Source organism: Hemicordylus capensis, chromosome 1 (assembly GCF_027244095.1).
Source record: "Hemicordylus capensis ecotype Gifberg chromosome 1, rHemCap1.1.pri, whole genome shotgun sequence".
In the NCBI taxonomy this organism is placed as follows: domain Eukaryota; kingdom Metazoa; phylum Chordata; class Lepidosauria; order Squamata; family Cordylidae; genus Hemicordylus; species Hemicordylus capensis.
The window spans coordinates 307,243,393-307,265,381 of record NC_069657.1 but is presented as its reverse complement, the minus strand read 5'-3'; positions in this window follow the sequence as shown (position 1 = coordinate 307,265,381).

The window sequence follows — 21,989 nt, the reverse complement described above, 5'->3', positions numbered from 1 at the left end:
GCAAGTGTTTCAGCCATAGGGGACAATGGGGAACTAGAAACACCCCATTGTTCCCCATAGGTAGCTCCTAGGGACACCAAAGTGGGTTGGATGGTAGGACATGATGGGTGCTACAAACCACCCAACCCACAAAATAAATGGGTTAGTGAGTGATTTTAAAACAATTTGTAAGCTTTTCCCCCAAACCACCATAGGATCCAAAATTTGTTTTAAATCTCTGCTTGCCTGTTTCTTGTGTGGGCTGGGTGGTAGGTAGCACAGAACACACCTTTCAAACACAGTCCAAAAATGGCCAAAAAAGAATCACTGACCCAGAATCCACTGCCAGCTACAGTGCTATCTCTCTGGTTGGTTCCGCTACTAACTGTTCTAAGGCACAGTCATTTAGCATGTCTAGAAATTTGGCTTCTCTTTCATTACCTGAATATGAATTTACCCAGTCTATGTGTGGGTAGTTGAAGTCACCCATTATTACTGCCCTGTCTCTCTTTGACGCCCCTCTTATTTGTTTCTCTCAGTGCTTTGATCCGGAGGGCGATAGCATGCCCCTAGTAACCCATTTTCTTTCAGTCCTCGTAATGTTACCCATAATGATTCAGTGGGCTACATGCCCACTGAACTACTTGGCCATTAAAACATCATTCCTCTTAGCAGTTACCTCCGGCCTTCGCGTATCAGAACTCAGGGCTCTCAGGGCTGATGTCCCCTTTCATAAACTTCCAACAAGATAAGGTCCTACTCAGGCTGGGCATTTGATACTTACCTAAAGTGGTAGCTCAATACCATGTGACGGGGAGAAAGAAAGAAAGAAAGAAAGAAAGAAAGAAAGAAAGAAAGAAAGAAAGAAAGAAAGAAAGAAAGAAAGAAAAAGAAATATTGTTTCTCAGGAAATTTGCCTTCTTTCCCTCACTGTCTTCAGATGAAGAACACGCTTGGCATACTCTGAATGTGAAACATGTGTTGTCCTTTTATCTTCATTGTACTCGACCATTTCATCAGTCCATCTCCTTGTTCATCTGCTATGCTGGGCGAAACAAAGGAAAACAAGTCTCCTACCAGAGATTGTTGACCTGGATCAGATCTGCCATCGAACAGGCCCACACGCTTGCTAAGAAGCTACTACCGCCCTTCATTAGAATGCATTCTTCAAGGGCAGTGGCAAATTCTATGACTTACCTCCATGGAATTCCATTAGATGCCATCTGCCAGGCAGCAATGTGGAAAGGACCCTTGTCCTTCATGCGCCACTATGCTTTGGACACCAGATCAAGAGCGCATTTATAGTTTGGAACAGCAATCCTCAACACAGTTCTTCAGTAATGTCCACTTCACCTGCCATCCTGGTGAATAGCTTGCTAATCTCAGGTTGCTTACCTGTAACAGTAGTTCTTGTAGTGGTCCATTGTCCTTTACATGACCCTCCCACCTCCCCACTATAGCGGTCACCTACCTGTTATGTATGATTGCAGTGGTCAAGGACTGAGGGAGGTAATCTGTGTGGAGCTATAAGTGTGTCACCAAGGGGGTGGGGCTGCCACCAAAAAGCTTAAAGCTTACAGCTCTAGAAGGTTCCGAGGTCGTGTCTACACAGGCACAGACATCCAAAGTGTGAAGGACCATGGACCACTACAAGAACTACTGTTACAGGTGAGCAACCTGACTTTCTATGCATAGTGCATTTACGGAAATCTAAACCCTTTATTTCCCCTAACAGTTTTGTGTTGTATTTTCTGTGAAGCATCCTGTTGCATCTCTATGAGGAGGAAGTCATTTACTCACAAATAATTGCTCAGATTATCTTTGGTGGAACTAAGGTAAAGGAGACAAGGTGCTTTGTAAATATGAGAATGAGATTGTTTGGCAAAGATGCAGGTTATACTGTGAAAATAATACAGAGATACATTAAAAGAAATCGTGGAGGGGAGAGAGGAAATTGTGGAGCACTTAAGGAAAATCCATTGCATGTGGATAGAGTATGTGAGCCAGCGAGCAATGCACTTAACAGTACTGAAAATAAAAAATAGCCCTCTAGAATCAGAAGACTCATTGCATAACACTTTTTAGACCTATTGTTATTATTCTGGCCTAAGTCTACATCTTTGCCTAATTGATTCACCAGAAAGTGGACAATGGCCCAAAATAAAATGCACTAGCATCCAAGAAGGTAAACAAAAAAAGGAACCTATTTAACAGCTTATATCATTGGAGGAGAACAGAAAATGAGATAATTAGAATAACTGAGAAATAGTGAAAGCTCCAAACTTGGGTGGATAAAGGGCAGTCTTCCCAAAAGATATACTAGGGCTCAGAAAACAGTTAGTGACTTAGTCCAAATCTTTGCTGGCTCCTAAGTGCCAATAAAAGGCATTTTAAAATGAGGTGATAATCTAAAAGAAGGGGCTAATGCAGAAATCAGTATACACTAGCTGGGCCGGGCGCAGAGCATCTGCGCCTCTGACAGCCCACCCGGCCCGCTTCTCCCCACCCCCCAGCCCCGCGGTATCTGGCTGGCTTTCAAGCCGACCCATCCCCTTCTGCCACTGCCTCCTCATTCAGGCAGCCGGCCCGGCCTGCTGCCGCCTCCTCATCTCAGCAGCCGGGCCCACCACCGCCTCCTCCTGGTGGCCCAGCCGCGTCTTCACGCCAGCAGCTGGGCTGGGCCGGGCCCACCACCACCTCATCCTGGCGGCCGGGCCAGACCGCCACTGCTGCCTCCTCATCCCAGTGGCCATTTTCTCTGCATCCCATCGCTAGTATCCAGCAGCTTCTCATGAGTGCTGCCACTCATGGGATTGCGATGGATACGTCTAGGACAAATAAATATAGAGATAAGTGCATGAAAAGTACATTTAAAGACATGTGGTTATGAATAATATAGAAGCTTCACATCAGGCCAGATCCCAGCAGTTCTTAAATGCAGCCTAACCCAGTCTGGGCTTCCCTAGCCTTGGTCAGGCTGTGTGTGAGAACAGCCTCTATGTTGACCTTTTTAGATGGTTAGATGAGTAATTAACTGAGTATGGCTGGGCAGTGGGAATCATCTAAGAATAGATGGAAAAACAATCCATAAACCACAGTAAAGCAGAATAAAGAGACCAGCTTACCACGATTTGCAACAGCTCAGTTACATTGTCCCAACGAGTACTGTTATGCTAAACAAGGGGAGGAAATGATGATGAGACTTTCTTTTCCCCATCTTGAGGAGCCTGCAGTTTAAAAAAGGCAAACTACAAAAATGGCTGGTATGGAAGTGTATTTCTATATTTGCATCAAGTCATTGTATATTTCAAAAGAGCAAGCCTAAGGCCACAAACCTATGCAGATCTAGCTAGGCACACCTAAGCCCAGGAAGGGTTTAAACTGGAATTGGCTTTAAAATTGATATCCAAGCCCCACGGCCATTTTTGGCTTGTGTAAGGCCATCACAGCCAGATTTTCCTCTTTATCGTTTTGTAACATCATCCTGCCCCCAGGAATTGCAGTCCACACTAGTGAAGGCCTTTTGTTTCCAAAACCAAAATTTATTTGAGGTTTTACTTGAGATTGGTTTTCATTTGCTTCTCATTCCTCTTGCATGTGAAAGATAAAATGTTCTCTGTTCATGCTGCACCACATCATTGTGGTTGATAGCAAAAACAAATGGAATTACATGCCATTCTTGTTCCCTTTGATATCACCATTTAATAAACAAGTTTCACTACCAAATATTTTGCTCTTATGTTCTTGAGGTTTCAAGTATGTTTATGTGACAGATTTGGGGGGGAAATACCTGCTTTAAGCAACAAAAATCCCCCTTGAAGCCCATGTATTTTCTTTATTCAAGGAGAAAGTTTAAAATGCACCCATGATTTGTGATCCACCAGGCTGAATGCAGCCTATTAACCTGGTTAAGCATGTGAATGTGTTTAACTTTCCCAGAGAAATCACTTAAAAGAAAAGTGCTTCTGTTGGATTTTCTTCCCAACCTCCATTATGATTTTGAATGGATTTTGAAGGTATAGGTCACTGTAATCATGGCAAAACTAATGAATTGTAATGTATACAATATAGGGGAGAGACAAGAAGACAATGGGGCTATTCACACAGCCAGTTGGGCAGCAAGTGAGGGAAGGCTGTTCCAACTCACTTCCCCCACAGATGATAGCAGAAATGTTGCTGGGAGAACAGACTGTGCTAGCAGACAATCCATGCTGCGCCACGCGGCATGGAGCTTTGGAGGCCAGGAAAATACATCCTGGCCTCTGGATATCCCACAATGCACCATGCCATGAATGTGGTGCATTGAAGGGATCCCCTGGGAGATGGGTGCTCTAGGCAGCCATCTCTGTGTCCACTTGGGCTGAATGTAGCCCGAGCGAACACACAATCCCAGAGCTGGGGTTAATAGCATGTTCACATCTTTAAGCCTGGCTAAAAGCCAGGATAAAAAGCGGGTCTAGGTGGCACTGCCCTGCTGGGATCAGGCCCAATCCTGGCAGTTCTCACACATAGCCTAACTCAGGCTGGACTGTTGTAGCCTGTATTAGGCTGCACATGAGAACAGCTTCAAAGCGTTTGTGTGCACCAGTGGCTATTATTTATTCAATTTTGGAGTTATCTTCTCTCAAGACCAAATGAGTCAGGACATGGGAGATCCACGGTCAGATCTCCTAATACTTTTTCCTGGTTAAAATCATCCATGGGGGAAGAATATTTGGACCAAGGGCATAGTGCTAGGGAGAGTTAAACCTTTCTCCCTACACTGTTCCCTCAATTCTCTCTCACACTCTCTCTCTCCCTCAAACACACACACACTTTAGCCACAATGGGGGGGGGGGGAAAGAGACCAGCACTGTACCTTCTTCCCTTTCTGTAATCAACAGCAGATTCAAGGAAACACTTGAGTCAGAGAAATAGTGAGGGGGACAACCCTGCTTCCCTAGCACAAATTCTGGCTGTGATTTAGAAGACCTAATTCCTGAGTTTTTAACCAAGTTAAAACATGTCTATTTTTCCCTTTCGAGAAGGTTCTTCAGAGAGGCTTTTCTTATTGACAGAAATCGTTTGTAAGCGCTCATGGCTTGATTGGGTTTTCCAGCACATTCATTCTGCAGTTCTTAATCTTCAGTTGCATAGGACCCAGATCTCTTCTCTGGTGAGGTACTTTTGCTGCAGGGATTTTGAATTTCCCCCAAAAACTTCACATGTTGAGAAACTGATTCTTCTCCCAGATAGTGTGGGAACTGCTATTAATATGGGTAGAATGTTGCCCTGTCCCAGTGTCCTAGCTACCAACCTGAGAGTATTATTTATGGCATGACTAAGGAAGAACAACACAACTACTTTCCTCTGTGCCCACTCCACTTGATGATCTTTTTTGTATTTCGCAAAACTAGTACTTAAGAGCATTTCCTTGGTCTGCTATACATCAAACAAGTTTTTATCTTGCTTTTTTAAAGTGAAGATTATTATCTCTTCCATCACAGTCACATCCTTTGACCTTTTTTTGCTATTTTACATATATTGCTATTTATTTTATTTATGTAACTGACTATAGTTGATTAAAATATTTGCAGTATATCCTTGCAATGTTCAGCACACAACCCTTATCCTAAATATAAAATCATTAGCTATGGTTTGGCAGACATTGACTTATGAAGCATTTTTTAAAAAGGCAATTTTGCACACAAAAATCCCATTGGGATTGTCTGCTGGCTAAGGGTTGTGGCTGCTACCTCAAACATCTCCAAAAATTAATACTCTCAATTGTTGTTCAGAACTCAGTAGTTTTTAAATGACGTGTATATGAAGAGTCTGGGACAATAGTGCTATAAAATCAGAGATGGTGTTACCCCAAGAACACACTATAAATCAGATTTTACATTTTCCTATAAAGCTTCAGGTCAGAATCAAACTGAACTGCTGTATTTTAAATATTATATACACAGATTTGTCCACTGTTTAACTATATACTTGAAAGAGTACTTGGGGCTAAATAACATGTTGACCTGACACAAGACTTAGCCTGCTGGGAAATCAGCATTGTCACCTGTCAACATAAAAGAGGACAGACAGTTTGTCTTTTGGAAGCACTTTCTTTTGGGATGGACGATTTCAGATTTCTCAAGCAACTTTCATGGCAAAAGCGTTTCTTTTTCAAAAGAATTGTTTTTTTTATTATTTGTTTTTTTATTTAAAATATTTTTATACCGTGCAAAACTTACGTCTCTGGGCGGTTTACAACAAGATAAAAACAAAGGTAAAACATGAGTTAAAAACCAAAACATTAAAATTAAAAACACAACCATTAAAAAAAAATTATAAACAATATTCTAAAAACAACATTAAAACAATCAAAACAATATCACTTAGAAGCCTGAGTGAACAGATGTGTCTTTAAAGACTTTTTAAAAATTGTCAGAGATGTGGATATTCTTATTTCACTAGGGAGCGCATTCCAAAGCCTCAGGCCCGTCCCTCAGTTTTAGAGCTGGAAATTTGCTCTTGGACCATCAGGCCTTGGGGGTCAGTCCATAGTGGAACTTGTAGACTAGGAATGTGCAGTGGAGAACTTAGTTTTGAAGCTGATCCTCCCAGGTGCTTTGTAAATCACTAAAGGCAAATGGGGCAGGAAGCAATTATCTACAGGCGAAACTCGGAAAATTAGAATATCGTGCAAAAGTCCATTAATTTCAGTAATGCAAATTAAAAGGTGAAACTGATATATGAGACAGATGCATTACATGCAAAGCGAGATAAGTCAAGCCTTAATTTGTTATAATTGTGGTGATCATGGCGTACAGCTCATGAAAACCCCAAATCCACAATCCCAGAAAATAAGAATATTACATGGAACCAAGAAGACAAGGATTGTAGAATAGAACAATATCGGACCTCTGAAAAGTACACAGTGTACTGTGCTTGATTGGCCAGCAAACTCGCCTGACCTGACCCCATAGAGAATCTATGGGGCATTGCCAAGAGAAGGATGAGAGACATGAGACCAAACAATGCAGAAGAGCTGAAGGCCGCTAATGAAGCATCCTGGTCTTCCATAACACCTCATCAGTGCCACAGGCTGATAGCATCCATGCCACGCCGCATTGAGGCAGTAATTGCTGCAAAAGGGGCCCAAACCAAGTACTGAATACATACGCATGCTTATACTTTTCAGAGGTCCAATATTCTACAATCCTTGTCTTCTTGGTTCCATGTAATATTCTAATTTTCTGGTCTACTGCATGTCCTTGTAGAATGAATATGAATATTACTACCCAGCACTATCCTAAGTATGTTTACTCAGAATTAAGATCTTTTGACTTCAGTTGAATCTGCTACCTTTCCATCTGTTTAGGATTGCAAACTTAATCTGTCCCTTCTTTCCTCTTTTCTAATTCTATATTTCATGTTCCTGCTGCAAGTGGGAACTTGCTTCCCAGTATTATTAATGCAATATTATTAACTACATTTATCCCACCATTCAAAGAATTAGGCCTCACAAGGTAGGCACCTTTTCTACAAATCAGAATAGAAAACGCCACATACAACATAAAAGCCTATACAAGCAGCATCAAATTTCCATCACAGCAAAAATAAAAGCAGCAGCAGATAACCAAAGGGGCAGAGCACCATAGAGACCAACCAAAACAACTAACCAAAGGCCTCACAAATAGTAGGATTTTAACCAGCTTTTTTTAAAAAAAATCTCATTGTTATTAATAAAGCTCTTATGAACTGGTTCATTAGAACCGGCTGGTGGTTCAGTTCATGCATTTGAACTGGGTCAGACTGGTTCAGCCCAGTTCAATCTGGTTTGGGATGTTTCTAAATGTGAATCTGGTAAGGATTCCCCTTTACAAGCAAGGGGGATCACTCCCCTATGCTAAAAAGGTGTTGAAAGGGTGGACGAAAGGTCACCTTACCCATGGCAGTGCAGCAGTGGTGGCTCCCTGCTGTCACCATCAGGGGCTCCTCTAGGCCCTGGTGGTGCTTCCCCCCAAGCAGCGGGGGCCCAGTTCCAGCCTCCTTGTGGAGTCTGGAACCGGGCCACTGCTGGCCCACACTGCTGGGGTGGAGTGCTGATGGGGCCTAGAAGAGCCATTGCCAGCAGCCCCCTCTCCGCTGGGGAGCCACCGCCATGCCGCCATGGACAAGGTGACCTCACACACACCCACACACCCTTTTTAGCTTTAGGGGAATCTTACCAGATTTCCCTTTACCAGTTGAACCGGGCCTGGTTCAGTTCAAACTCAGACTGGGAGAGGGGGCGGTTCGGTTTGAACTCAAACCAGTTGAACCAGACCAGTTCAAATCAAACCAGGTTCATTTTGGACTGGTTCTGCACACCCCTACCAATGAAATCTCAGCAGCCTGAAGTAGATCACAATTCAGGCCTTCACTGATCAGGGGGTGAGAGCCTGCTGCTTTCTATAGCTCCATCTTCCTATGCTCAAGAAAGCATAATAAAGTAAAAATAAAAAAATAAAACTTGCTTTGTTTATGTAAGCTATTTAGGCTTCAGAATTAGGCTCTTTTGGGAACAGAATTTGGTTTATTTCCCTTTTTGGTGTATAGTGGTCCTCTTGAAAAAAATGTTAGTAATAAAGACCACTTGCTGATGCAGAATTATATCCCAAGTTTTTAAACAAAGGACCATACAGCTGGGATGTTAAGCCCGATGAATGTGTTCCTCAGAGAGGGAACATGAAACCTGTCTGCTTCTTTCACAGATACTTTGTGTAGGTAATCAAACACTTATCACAACTTGTGGGTTTCAGAGTTTACTCCCAAACCATAGAGGAAAATGAAAAGCAGATGTGCAGCTGACCGTGGCAATCTTCTGCAGCACAAGTTGTCAAAATGGTGCTAATATTGTATACAATGTGCTGAGTTGGGCAGGTTGCTTCACTTCTTTTCAATAACTCATGCCACTTCCCCCCTTCTTTACAGAAAGCAGAGACTGTGAGGTAACTACTAAAAGTCTACACTCATTGTTATAATGATTGTGAATTAAGACAGTGCTCATATTTTATATCTGTTTTCCAGTAGTGAGTCTTGTACAGTTGCAGTCTTGGAAGAGATGAGGTTTAGATTTCATTTCAGTTGCTGGAGGGCAGGGGGATGTCAAGAGCCACAGGCAGGTTTATTACATCCCTGCTTTCAAAAGGAAAAACTTTTCCATGTCATGCATTTCTCTGTGCATGCTCCATATTGCTGGCCAAGGCAGGAAATTGAATGGCAAATCTACCTAAATATTACCATGAGGAGAGAAGAACTTGAAATGGGACTGTCAGTTCAAAGTCCCTTCTAGTTCCACCTTTAAACCTTTCCAGCTAGGGTAGTACACAGACAAAATTATCACAAGAGATCCAATTCTGCTCTGATGCAAGTGAATATCAAATCGGGCATCCAATAATTGTAATCAAACAGATTGAATTGTTTGACACATTATTATCAGGTCAGTGCATCATCATGTATATAATGGCCCATAGGAAAGAGTGGGATATTATGTATGTTAGAATCAGATAAAACTTTCAGGCATGATAGACCTGTCTGAGAGTTGATGGTGGACCCTTCTAAGGGCTTGATACCACCTCCATTTCATGCAGAAGGGCCAGGATTTCAGAGAAACAGGGAAACTACCCCCACTTTCCACTCTTTTGCTTTGAATATATACATTCAGCTGAGATCAACAATATTCAATTGCTACCTCCCTTGGCAAGTAGTGCCCTCCTAGAGCTCCTGTAAAAGGTTGCTCACAGAATGGTCGTATTTTGGTTCAGTCACCTTGTAAAATTCAATTTGATGCCCCTTTCCCCAAGTACTGTGATTGGAAGGGAGATTAATAAATTGCAGCATGCTTGCAGTAGATGAAAGGCTGAGGCATTGAAGCAGAGATGTCAATCTCATCACTGTTATCTTCCCTCCCATCTCAGCATTTTTCATATATTGTACATTATTTTAATTATTATTATTATTATTATTATTATTATTATTATTATTATTCAAATCCAAAACATTTTGGATTTTAAAAAAACTGCCCTGGGAAAAAACTAGTGGGTGGTGCTTAATGGGTGAAAGTACCACCCAAATTTCAGAGAAATTGGACAAAGGGCTGATTTTTGGTGAATTTTTGAAGTTTAAGATTTTCCCCATAAGGAATAATGGAGGTTTCAGCAAAAGTATAGCTTCATGTCATGGGGAAACGGGGTGGCCCAGAGAAGAGTAGGGTGGGTGGTAGTGCCCAGTGGGGGCAAGGAAGCTGCCAGAACTATTTCAAAGGAATTGGGCAGAGGGATGATTTTTAAAGATTTAATGGAGTTTACACGTCTTTAAAGTTCTTCCCAATAGGGAATGATGGAGGTTTCAGCAGTCCCATAACTGAACTTGGGGGGCACCAGGGTGGCCCAGAGCGAGTGGTGGTGTAGAGCACATAGGGTGCCAACTACCCCCAGGGATTGCTAACCCATGGGGTATTGGGTTCTGTTGTTTCTGAGATGTTTTGAGTGTAGATTCTCTGGTAGCATATGAGAGTGGATTCATGGTTTGTCATTGAAAATCTCATATGCTACCAGAGAATCTACAGGCTGGGCTCAGGCTGGCAACATGGCAGGCATTGGCAATGGCATGGCATCTCTCAAGGGGGTGAAAAAAATTCCTCTGGAATAAAAAAGCAATGCAGCAGATAAATCCATTCCCAGGCTGGCATGCAGTAGCCATAGCAGTCTGGGCTCTGGCTGGCAACAAGGCAGGCAGGCATAGGCAACAGTATGGCATCATCATCATGGCAACTTGAGGCATGCCATGCATTGCAAACTAGTTCTCTCTCTCTCTTCAGTGAGGCAGAATGGTGAATGAGTAACTAACTTGTTGAATGGATTGAAAACCCCTCCTTGAACTCTCCCTCACCCTTGCCCTTCTTTGACCCTTCCCCTGGCCAATGTGGGGTCAGTAAAGAGTGGCAAGAGGCAAAAGAACCAATGGGGAACAAGGAGGGAATAGTCAGGTGGTCAGCCTATGCTTTAGGTGACCGATTGGAAGGCTGGAAGGGTGGGAAATTCAAAGAGATGTCAAACACAAAATGGAGACTGACTCAGATACCACTACAAAATGGAGGTCCAAAACAACAAAATGTTTTGTAGCCAAACAGGGACTTTTTGTTTTGTCTACAAAACACCCGAAACAGCCCGTTTCGAGTACAAGACGTTTTGTACCCGAAACGTTTCACACATCCCTAGTTTATATACAGCATTCTGAAACTGCAGTATTCATGCATTTTCACAATGTTATATGTTTAGAAGAATCCTGTGGAGCAGCCTTCTTGGGACCACCACTTCAGGATGGAAGTGAGCACAAGTCACAACATTTAATTTTCTCCTGCCCACCAGACTACAAACCTGCCTTAGGAAAACTGGCCAATCCCAAAGAAAGGTGTTTAGATTTTATTTTTACATGGAGGACACTCAAGAATGTAGCTTCCAGGGATGCAAACAGATGGAAAGCTTGAAGACACATTCCTCATTTAAAAATGTTTGGGTAAAGGAAAGATATTTGGGGGAAGGATGAAAAATAAGTTTTGAGGATTGCAGACATGGGTTATTAGGTTTGGTGGCGAGGAGAGGGGGGAATGCCTCAAATGCTTAAGAGGGCATCTGTACCCCTGGTAACCTGACCTCCACCAGAATTCTCAAGTGATACAGCCTTAAAATTCCATGGATTTCTGACTGAAAGGGGCAGTTTGATCAAGGGGTAACCACAGAGTGAGACAGCACTGAACCAGTGAATCTATGCTATTCCAAGAGACGTCTTGTGATATGGGCTTTATGAAAAGATTTGAAGGTGAAGGAATTGCCTTGACAAAGCCATACTACGTTTAGACATACAAATTAAGTATGAAAAAATGGAAAATGTTACATCAGAACTGGCTCTGTATGTCAGTGATGAAACTTCTGCCGTGCAGCCACATGCTGCTGTCACACTGAAAAGTAGCCAGGAAATCAGCATGGTAGGGATACACACAACTCTCCGCAACTATTTGCACACTTTAGATTCAAGTAGCCCTGAGTAAGCTTACACTAGCTGAAGAGGAGAGCACTTCTTTTTCAGAGCAACTATTCCATAGCCACTAGTTCTACAGAACTGTAGTGATTAAAAACATCTAAACCAGAAAATCCAGAGCATACCAAAACTGAAGAGGATAGCAGCTGAACAAGACTGACAAAATATAACCCAAATGAAATCATAAATCTGGGGAGCAACTGGAGACTATAAGAACACATGGTCAGACATCTCTGAAGTCATTACCCTGAAGTCTTTTCAGCACATAATGCCACTCTAGATTTGTTTCAACAAAGTATCCTTGATCCTTGAAGATTACATTGCTACACAATTGGGTGCCATAAATCAGTCTTCCTGGCCATTCAGTTTCACCATGCCAGCATTCTGGAACACATGGACTACAGAGACATTTTTGGTACAATTTAAGCCAAATCCTTTTCAGACATACCATTAGTCTTACCACATGCTCAGTCACTATCGTTACTCCCAGTGCCAGTGAATTTTAAAAAAAAAAGTCCTCTTGCCAAAATTACTAAGAATTTTGCAATCTTACCTAATGCAAAAAACCAAAATGTGCTGTGGCACCTTAAGGTGCATCTGATTATGCAGACTGTAGCCCGTGACAGATTATGCTACAATGAATCAGTCTTTCAGGTGCTACAATATTTGTGTTGTTTTTACTGCAGTGGACTAGCATGGTTACCCTTCTGGAAGTTGTTATCCTAATTAAGACACTCTTGATCTTGGAAAGCTATGAGTGACTCACTTGATCTTGAATCCACATTTTTCTCTGCATTGTCTACAAAACAGGTCTGAAAAACCTATGACTCATTAAGCTGAATGCATCCCACCAGACACCTATCATGGTCTGCCAGCCCCACCCATCATTTGTACTTCTCTGCAGGAAACAAACCCAGAAGGCTGATCAAGCTCTTGCTGGCTGCCAAAGATGGTTGGTGGTCTGCATTCAGCTTCACAGAGTCACAAGTTGCACGGGCCTGCTTTGAAACTCCTGCTTTTAGTTTCAGCATTGATATGAGAACAAAAACTCTGGATTCTGATAACATTGTATCACTGTTTCAACTTTGTGAGAGATATGTTACCAAGAAAAACAATGGTGGTATGATAAAAGATCATGAATTCAATTTCAGAAATACTTTTTGGGGGGGTATGGAGGGTACTTTTTAATTACTGGTAATTTATGTACTTCAGCTTTTAACTGGGCTGACCACCAGACAATGGATTCAAAATAGGGATCCACCAATATAATTTTAGGTTGGAAAACTGTCAGTACTACTTCTGTTCTCCTATCCAATCCAGAAGTCAATGTGGATTCCTACCGGCTATTGGGCTTTCTTATTAGAGTATATTGAGGACATGAAGTCAACTGTTAAAAATACAAGCAAGTTTTTAACTTGTATACTTGTTCATAATTACATTTATATATTGGGGATTTCCCCTAAATTTTAGAATTCATTGTGTTGTCAACTGTTACTCATACAATACCTATAGAAAAGAGAATCAGAGGCCTATCTGTTATAGTTTTCCTTTAAAGTACTTTAAAGTTAGCTGAAAAGTGCAAACCTGGAAAGAGACTGAAAATGGATCCCCATTGGCTGATGTAATTATGACAACATAGTTCTTCTGTTCTTCTCTGAGGCAGATATATGCAGTTTATCCTGCTGGGTTTTCTGCCTTCTTCTTTGCTGCCAACTAACAGGCCCCAAAATTATTAAGATGAGAAACTATATGGGGAGGGAGGTGGGAGATTCATCCAACCTTTCTACCAACTAGTGAGGAGGGACTGAGGGGTGTGACTGAGGAACTCTCTCTCTTCTCTGATACTGCAGGCATTTGGTCAGAGGCGCACTAACCCTCAGACCTTGGGGACCTAGTCTGGTCCTCCAAGGTCCGGGGGGCCCTGCAAATGGCCAGGGCCGGGGGCCTCCAGTAGCCACCCTGCACCCACCCCACTGAACTTCCACTGTTTTTTGTGGGGGGGGGTACCGTGGCCGAGGGGTGGCTGCAGCGGGGGGGGGGGGCAACGCAGTCCTTCTCCCTTCTCACCCGGCAGTGGGGACCAGACCAACACTGGTCCCATCCATTCAGACCAGCGACTCTAACAAACTGTGAGGCGCAGTAGATAGGGTTGCCAGGTAACAACCTGAAGAGCTGAACCGTACCTTTAAAGCTCCCATGCATCAGGTGACAAGGTAACCTTGGCATCTCCCACCTGTTCCTCCCCTATCCTGTCATCTAACCCTTCTCTGCCTGCAGCAAGTGTCTTTATGTGCTGCATAGCAGGCAGGACTCAGGAAAGACGACAGGATCACAGGAGGCATGGATGCCAGAACATGTGGCTGCCTCACCTCATGCTTCATCAGGGCATTTAAAAGTAGAGGGGGATTTTTCAGAGTGTAGCCCTAGAAGTAGCTCTTTGGCAGTGAGGAATAGACATCTCTAGGGCTACAACTACTAGTCTAGTGCCACTTGCCAGTCTCTTCAAAGATTCCCCAAACCTGTAATTTTATGGGTTTGTCCCAGACAGTGAATAGCTAACTTAAAAAAAAAATTATTGTCAGTCCAGGCATGTCCTTGGCACCCTCAGTGGAGTCAGTCAGAAGCATCTGGGCAAGGCTTCCGAGATAAGGGAGGATATGGTGTCACCTGGGTCCTCCTCCTCCAGCCACATCCTTGGGCTGGCTCCTCACCAAGAGACTACAGCCCTCTCTCACACATCACCTTACCCTCATCATTGGCTGAACCATTTTAAAAAGGCAGCTCCACAGTCCAAACACCCAAGCCCCTCCTTCCTTGAATCCTCCCCCATGAGTTTTATTATCCTCTCCATTACTCCACTTCCTCCTCCTTTTCCCCAATCACTGCTCAACAACCCACCCCCGCTTCCTGCCCGGCAACAGTCCCTGTCAGCCCCACCTCCTGGCTCACATCATCAGCGGGCACCAAATGACCCACTGGGCCATTTCTCAGAGTTCAGACGCCAGCACCGCCCATGCCCTTCCTCGGGCCTCGCTGTTGGCCCTGCCTAAGCTTCGGCTCTGCTTCCCAGTGCCCTTCCCACTGTTGCTTCCCTTGTGGTTGGCGTGGAGTGTGGGCAGGTGGACCGGTGGGCCAGACATTTATTTTTTCAGAAACACCAATTTCTCACCTATGCATTCCTGTTCTGTTTCTTTTTACTCTGTGGATTAAGGTTAGAAACTTTCTACCTAAATCAATCTGGCCATTATGAGTTAAATTTGGAACCTCATAAGAACAGCTCTGCTGAATCAGGCCCAAGGCCTATCTAGTCCAGCATCCTATTTCACACAGTGGCACACAAGATGCCCCTGATGCCTCTTATGATTATGCGCTAGATCAAGACTTGACCCTTAGACTTTTCAGTTCCTTTCAATTTATTACTTTTAGCAATAAACAACATGTTTTGTTAGACTGCAAATAAAGAGAGTAGTAGGGGTGTGCATTTCGGGTTTTCGGTGATTCGGCTCGGGACCCGAGCCGAATCACCTTTGTTCTGTTCTGTGTCCGAATTTTGCTGACCCGAATCACCCCCGATTCGTTTCGGATTCGGATTTAATCCGAATCCGAATCCGAATCGATTTGGATCAGCAAAAAGGACCCTGGAGCCAAAAGAGTGGGGTGGGGTGGTAGTGCCTAATGGGTGTAGGCTACCACCCAAATTTCAGGGGGATGGGACAAAGGGCTGATTTTTTGTGATTTTTTGAAGTTTTTGTGTCTTTGGGGCAGATTGGGGGCAGAAAGCATATCTGCCCCAAAAGAGTGGGGTGGGGTGGTAGTGCCTAATGGGTGTAGGCTGCCACCCCAATTTCAGGGGGGTGGGACAGAGGGCTTATTTTTTGTGAATTTCTTAAGTTTTTGTGTCTTTGGGGCAGATGGGGGGGCAGAAAGTGTATCTGCCCCAAAAGAGTGGGGTGGGGTGGTAGTGCCCAATGGGTTTAGGCTGCCACCCCAATTTCAGGGGGGTGGGACAGAGTGCTGATTTTTTGTGAATTTCTGAGGATTTTCTTGGGTGCAGCAGAGTGAGTGATTGATTCATTCATTCATGCAACATATAGTACTCTAAACTCTAGATGACCCTAACACTCTCGCTTTTCTCTCACTCTCTCCTTAATTACTATGACGAGTATGGGAATGAATCAATCTAGCACTCTGCTCTGCTGCACCCAAGAAAACCCTCAGAAATTCACAAAAAATCAGCCCTCTGTCCCACCCCCGTGAAATTGGGGTGGCAGCCTACACCCATTAGGCACTACCATCCCACCCCACTCTTTTGGGGCAGATACACTTTCTGCCCCCCCATCTGCCCCAAAGACACAAAACCCTCAGAAATTCACAAAAAATCAGCCCTCTGTCCCACCCCCCTGAAATTTGGGTGGTAGCCTACACCCATTAGGCACTACCACCCCACCCCACTCTTTTGGGGCAGATACACTTTCTGCCCCCCATCTGCCCCAAAGATACAAAACCCTCAGAAATTCACAAAAAATCAGCCCTCTGTCCCACCCCCCTGAAATTTGGGTGGTAGCCTACACCCATTAGGCACTACCACCCCACCCCACTCTTTTGGGGCAGATACACTTTCTGTCCCCCCCATCTGCCCCAAAGACACAAAAACTTCAGTAATTCACAAAAAATCAGCCCTCTGTCCTTCCCACCCCCCTGAAATTGGGGTGGCAGCCTACACCCATTAGGCACTACCACCCCACCCCACTCTTTTGGGGCAGATACACTTTCTGTCCCCCCCAACTGCCCCAAAGACACAAAAACTTCAGTAATTCACAAAAAATCAGCCCTCTGTCCCTCCCACCCCCCTGAAATTGGGGTGGCAGCCTACACCCATTAGGCACTACCATCCCACCCCACTCTTTTGGGGCAGATACACTTTCTGCCCCCCCATCTGCCCCAAAGACACAAAAACTTCAGTAATTCACAAAAAATCAGCCCTCTGTCCCTCCCACCCCCCTGAAATTGGGGTGGCAGCCTACACCCATTAGGCACTACCACCCCACCCCACCCCACTCTGCTGCCCCATATCCCACTCTAAGTCCAGCAACAGTGCCCTGCCCTGAACCTCACCTCATCCAAACTTTTTTCGCCCACTACAGTCAACAGACAGGCACAGCCAGGAGGGAACACGCATAGCATGTGGAGGACGCACGCAAGACAACAACACTCCGCAAGTGGAGCAGCAAGTCTTGGCATGTTGTTGTTGCCCCCTCCTCGCCCACACAGCTTTGAAGAGTAATGGATGATGACCCGATCTTCATTTGGAAACATAATGCAATGATGCATCTCCCCACACACATGCACAGGCACAGTGAATTGCACCTGTCCTGTCCTTTACCGGGCCCCACACGGACACACCACTCCACACCACATCACACAACAACACCACATACCACGAAGAGGTCTCTCTCTACAACAAAGCAAGCTAGAATTTTTGCAGGCTTTTTCGGATTGCATCCCAATGCATGCCGCAGATACTGGGCAGAAAGACTGTGCAATCACATGATATGACATTACCACTAGTTCGGAGTCTAGAAGATGCCTTTATTCCCCTGTGTGTGTGCACTGTGCGGGTTTGCTGCTCAAGTCACTCACTCTGCAAGAGGGTTAGGGCTGAAAAGGGCTGTGTCGCCTCAGGTTGCAATGTGTGCTCTCTCTGTCTGCGTGAGACAGACATTTGTGTGAGGGCTGCACCAGCATCAAGCTCATCATTGGCAACACAGCTTTTTGGGGGGAGGGGAGGGGAGGGTGGGTGCATGTGTGTGTGTGTGCTGCTTCAGGCACAGCAGTAGTACTACTCCCATTGTGGCCAGAAAAAGCAGGCAGCAGCAGAGCAGACCATCTCACTCAGCGGCGGCGGCGACAACCTAATAGCTCAGTAGACCAAGGCAAACCACATATTTGGATTTGGACAGAGGAGAGCATGAAGATTAAGAAAGAAGTAAACTAGACATCACCTGACAAGCAAGCCGAAATCAGAAATAATTACATCGCATTGAGAAAAGCAGCAGACAGACCTTTTTTAGATTACAGCTTCAATGCAATTGTTCATGGGAGGAAGCAATGATGACAGTTTTAGCAGGCAAGCAGGCTAGCAATTAGCGGCAAGCCCACTCAGTGACAGTGTGTGTGCCCCCCTCGCCAGGAGGCACAGGCCCATTGCACAGAGCCACTACTCTCCCCCAGGGATGTCCCTTCCAATCCTGACTGTGCCCCCCACACACGCACACGCAGCAGCCTGTCTCTGAGGTTGTGGATGGATGGTGCGCTGCCCTACGGCCCAGCCTTCAGCACTGGGCAAGTGGGTGCTCCCAGCATCAGGGGGGGGCCCACCACAGATTTCTTCTGCAGAGACAGCGACTACAGCTCCCATTGTCCCTAGTCTTGATGGTGGCCAGCCATCAGGACAGTGGGAAATGGGAGTTGTCGTCTCTCTCTGCCACATCTGTGGTAACCCCTCCCTCATGCTGGGAGCACTCACCTGGCAGTCCACCATCCCAGGCTGACAGTGCAGCGGTGCCTGTGTATGCATGCGTGTCTGGATGTGCCAGCAGCACGGGGCATGTTTTAGTGGCAGGGTGGGCTTAGAGGGATGGACTGTGACACATCTTCTGGCCGGGATGAACTGCCGTGGCGTGGGAGGCGCTACATAGGGGGGGTGACGCGAGTCACTCGCCCTCCACGGCCAGTTCGGGGTAGCCCAGCAGGGGGAGGTTGGCCTTCAAGAAGACGAGCTGCTCGACCAAATCAGCATCCAGGCGTGAGCGCAGAGGAGTCACCACGTCCCCGGCCATGGAGAACAACCTCTCGCTCGAGACGCTGGTTGGCGGGCAAGAGAGAAACCGGACAGCAACGGATGCCAAGTCCGGCCAGACTTTGCGACGCGTTGCCCAAAAGGGGAACGGCTCACTCTCCTCGTCTTCCGTCGCCTCCTCCAGGTACTGCAGAACAGTCTGCTCAGCACGGCTGGGGCGAGGGACAGGCTCCTCCCGTCTCCCAGGCATGAGACTAGCATAGCCCCTGAGCCACCGGGTGGTGGTTCGAGGTTGCACTGGCTGCTCTGCTGGTCCCACTGCCGGAGAAACCACGCCGCTGGACTGGGAAGAAGTGGGGGTGGTGGCAGTGCTGCTGCTGCTGCTGCTGCTGCTGCTGCTGCTGCTGCTGCTGGGGGTGGGATGCGCAGTGCCAGCCTGCGACCAAGACCCCTCCTCCTGGTCGTCTGCTGCACCTATCCCTAGCCTCCTTTCCTCTTCACGCTTCACGTGTTCGACCAGGAGGCCCCTCCACCTGGGCAGCTCGCCAGGAGGCACAGCGCTGCCCTTCATCCTTGGGTCACAAATGCATGCCAGGACATGCCATGCAGATGCGGCCCATGGTGTCTTGAGCCGCTCAACTACCCCAGTCCTCAACCGACCTGCCAGGGCAATCGCAACCCCAGTGGTCAGAGTGGTCTGGAGATCGCTCATTGCCTTCTCCAGGAGAATAGCAGTGGGCAAAGCCAGGCTCAGCGTGGCGGTCTGAGTACACAAGTTGTTCGTTGCAGAATAGAATGGCTCTAGTACAAAGACCAGCTCGCGGATCACCGGCCAGTCATCATAGAGAGACTTGCACAGATCCAAGCAACCACGCGTCCCCAGGCTGTTGAGTGCTCCCTCTTGCTCATGCATGCGCCGGAGCAAGAGAAAGGTGGAGTTCCACCGGGTAGGAACATCCTGGGGGATTTGGTGTTCGGGCAGGCCCAGCTCGATCTGTCTGGCCTTGAGCTGGCGCCTTGCCTTTTCACTCCGGTGGAAGTGGCCCGCTACCTGGCGGCAACGCTCCACCAGGGCGGCCACGGGAGCAGCAGGATCCTGACCTAAACTACTGGAAGAGCCCCGAACACGCTGGTGCTCCTTGGCCTTCTTCGGCGCCTCCTTGAGGCCAAGCGCACCCTTCACTACGAGGTTCAAGGTGTGCGCAGCGCAAGCGATGTTCACACCGTAAACCCGCCTAGCAGCCTTGGTGATGTTGGCTGCGTTGTCCGTCACCATGAAGCCCCGGCGGAGGGTTGGCTCCCCGGCCAGCCACGCCCCCACCTGCCGCTCCATGACGGCAGCCAACTCATCTGAAGTGTGGTCTGTGTCCATCGCCTCCACATGCAACACTGCCCAAGAAGGCGTGCATGCATGGGAGGAGCTGGATACAGCACCAGCAGCGCCAGATGTCCCCTCACCCCCATGCCCCCACCAATGGGCTGTCAGGGACATGAAGGCAGTGTGCAGCCCACTGCGGCTAGTCCAGATATCCGCAGTGAAATGCACACTGGTGTTTGGCCCAGCTGCACGCAGCTTGGCCAACACGGCCCCCCTGCACGCACGGTACAGGGAGGGGACCACCCTCCTGCTGAAAGTGGTCCTTGAGGGGATCTTGTACTCCGGAGAAAGCAGCTGGAGCAGACGCCGGAAGCCGACATTGTCGACAATGGAGAACGGCTGGTCATCAAGAGCGATCATCTCACCAATGGCCCGAGTCACGAGATGAGGCTTTGGACGATCAGACCGCTTCCCAAGAGATTGCACCCACTGATGATCGGTCAGCTTTTCCTGCCTGTGGGCAGGAGCCGCTGGCCGCTTGCTACTGCTGCCACTACTACTGCTTCTGCTACCAGGTGAGGCACCAGGCCTACTGCCAGTGCCAGCAGAGGTCTCCACACCTGGGTGCCGCCGACGCATGTGCGACCACAGCCCCGAGGTTGTGAAGTGCATAGGGTCCTTGCCTCTGCTGACCAGTGCCTTGCAGTGGGTGCACACAGCATGGGTGGGATCACCAGGGCTAAGCTCAAAGTGATCCCAGACCACACTGCCAGACTCCCCAGCGACACGAGGTCGCTTTGTTGGTGGAACTTTTGCTGGTTCCTTCTCGGGCATACCACCACCAATGCCCTCAGCGCTGGCATGGGAAGGCCCAGGGGCAGGAGAAGATCTTCCCTCCTCCTGAGCCCCCTCAGATGCCAGACTGAGCCCCCCACCAACCCCCATAGTGACCGTTTGGGGGGTCCGCAAGGTGGATCTGGCTGGACTGCCAACCTCCTCCACCAGCACCATCTCCTCAGCTGCCACAGGAAGATCTTCTTCCCTGGCAATCTGGGAGGCCCCCACCCCTAAATCCTGCCTGGACACAGGACCTGGCATAGGGCCAGGCTGACCCGAGAAGAAGTCAAGCCTGCGCGCTGAAGCAGGGCCGGGGGTGACTTGGGGAGTAGGCCCCTCTTGCCGCCCCCTGCCACGACCAGCTGTAGGGAAGACAAGCCTCCCACTTACTTGCGCCCTCCCTTTTCCTGCTGTCCTCCCAACCATTGCTTTTTAAAACTTTTTAAAAATTTTCAAAATGTGAAGAAGGGGTAGTCGTCTCAGGGGGCAGCAGGTACTAGAGGGCCAGAAAAACAGTGGATGTGCTGCGGTGCCGGTGACTGCCTCCTTGCTTAGGGCTTGTTGTTGTTGGCACAAATGCTGCTGCTGCAAGATCCCAGTCAGAAGTTGCTTACGCCGTGCAATGAATGTGTATCACACGACACAGTCAGTCAGTCACAGAGGGACTGGGAGACAGTGGGAGTTACTTGATGCGCGATACAACAGAAGCAGGCTGTGCAACAAAAAAATGTAAAAATCAAAAATTAAGATACTAGCTCAGCTGCTGTGCTGTGCACAGGTGCAGGAGGAGTTATTTAAGGCTGGAGCCTTGCGCACACAGTGTGCAGTGCACTTAGTCAGTAGAAGTGAAAGTAAGTTTAGTTATATTATCTTTCTCTGACTGCTGGTCACTTTGAATGGAATAGACTGGAGAATTTATTTGTTGCAAGTAACTTGTGTTGTTGCTACTAATGTATCGAACGCACTCCACCACAGGGGAAAGTTACTCTCTCTGTGGTC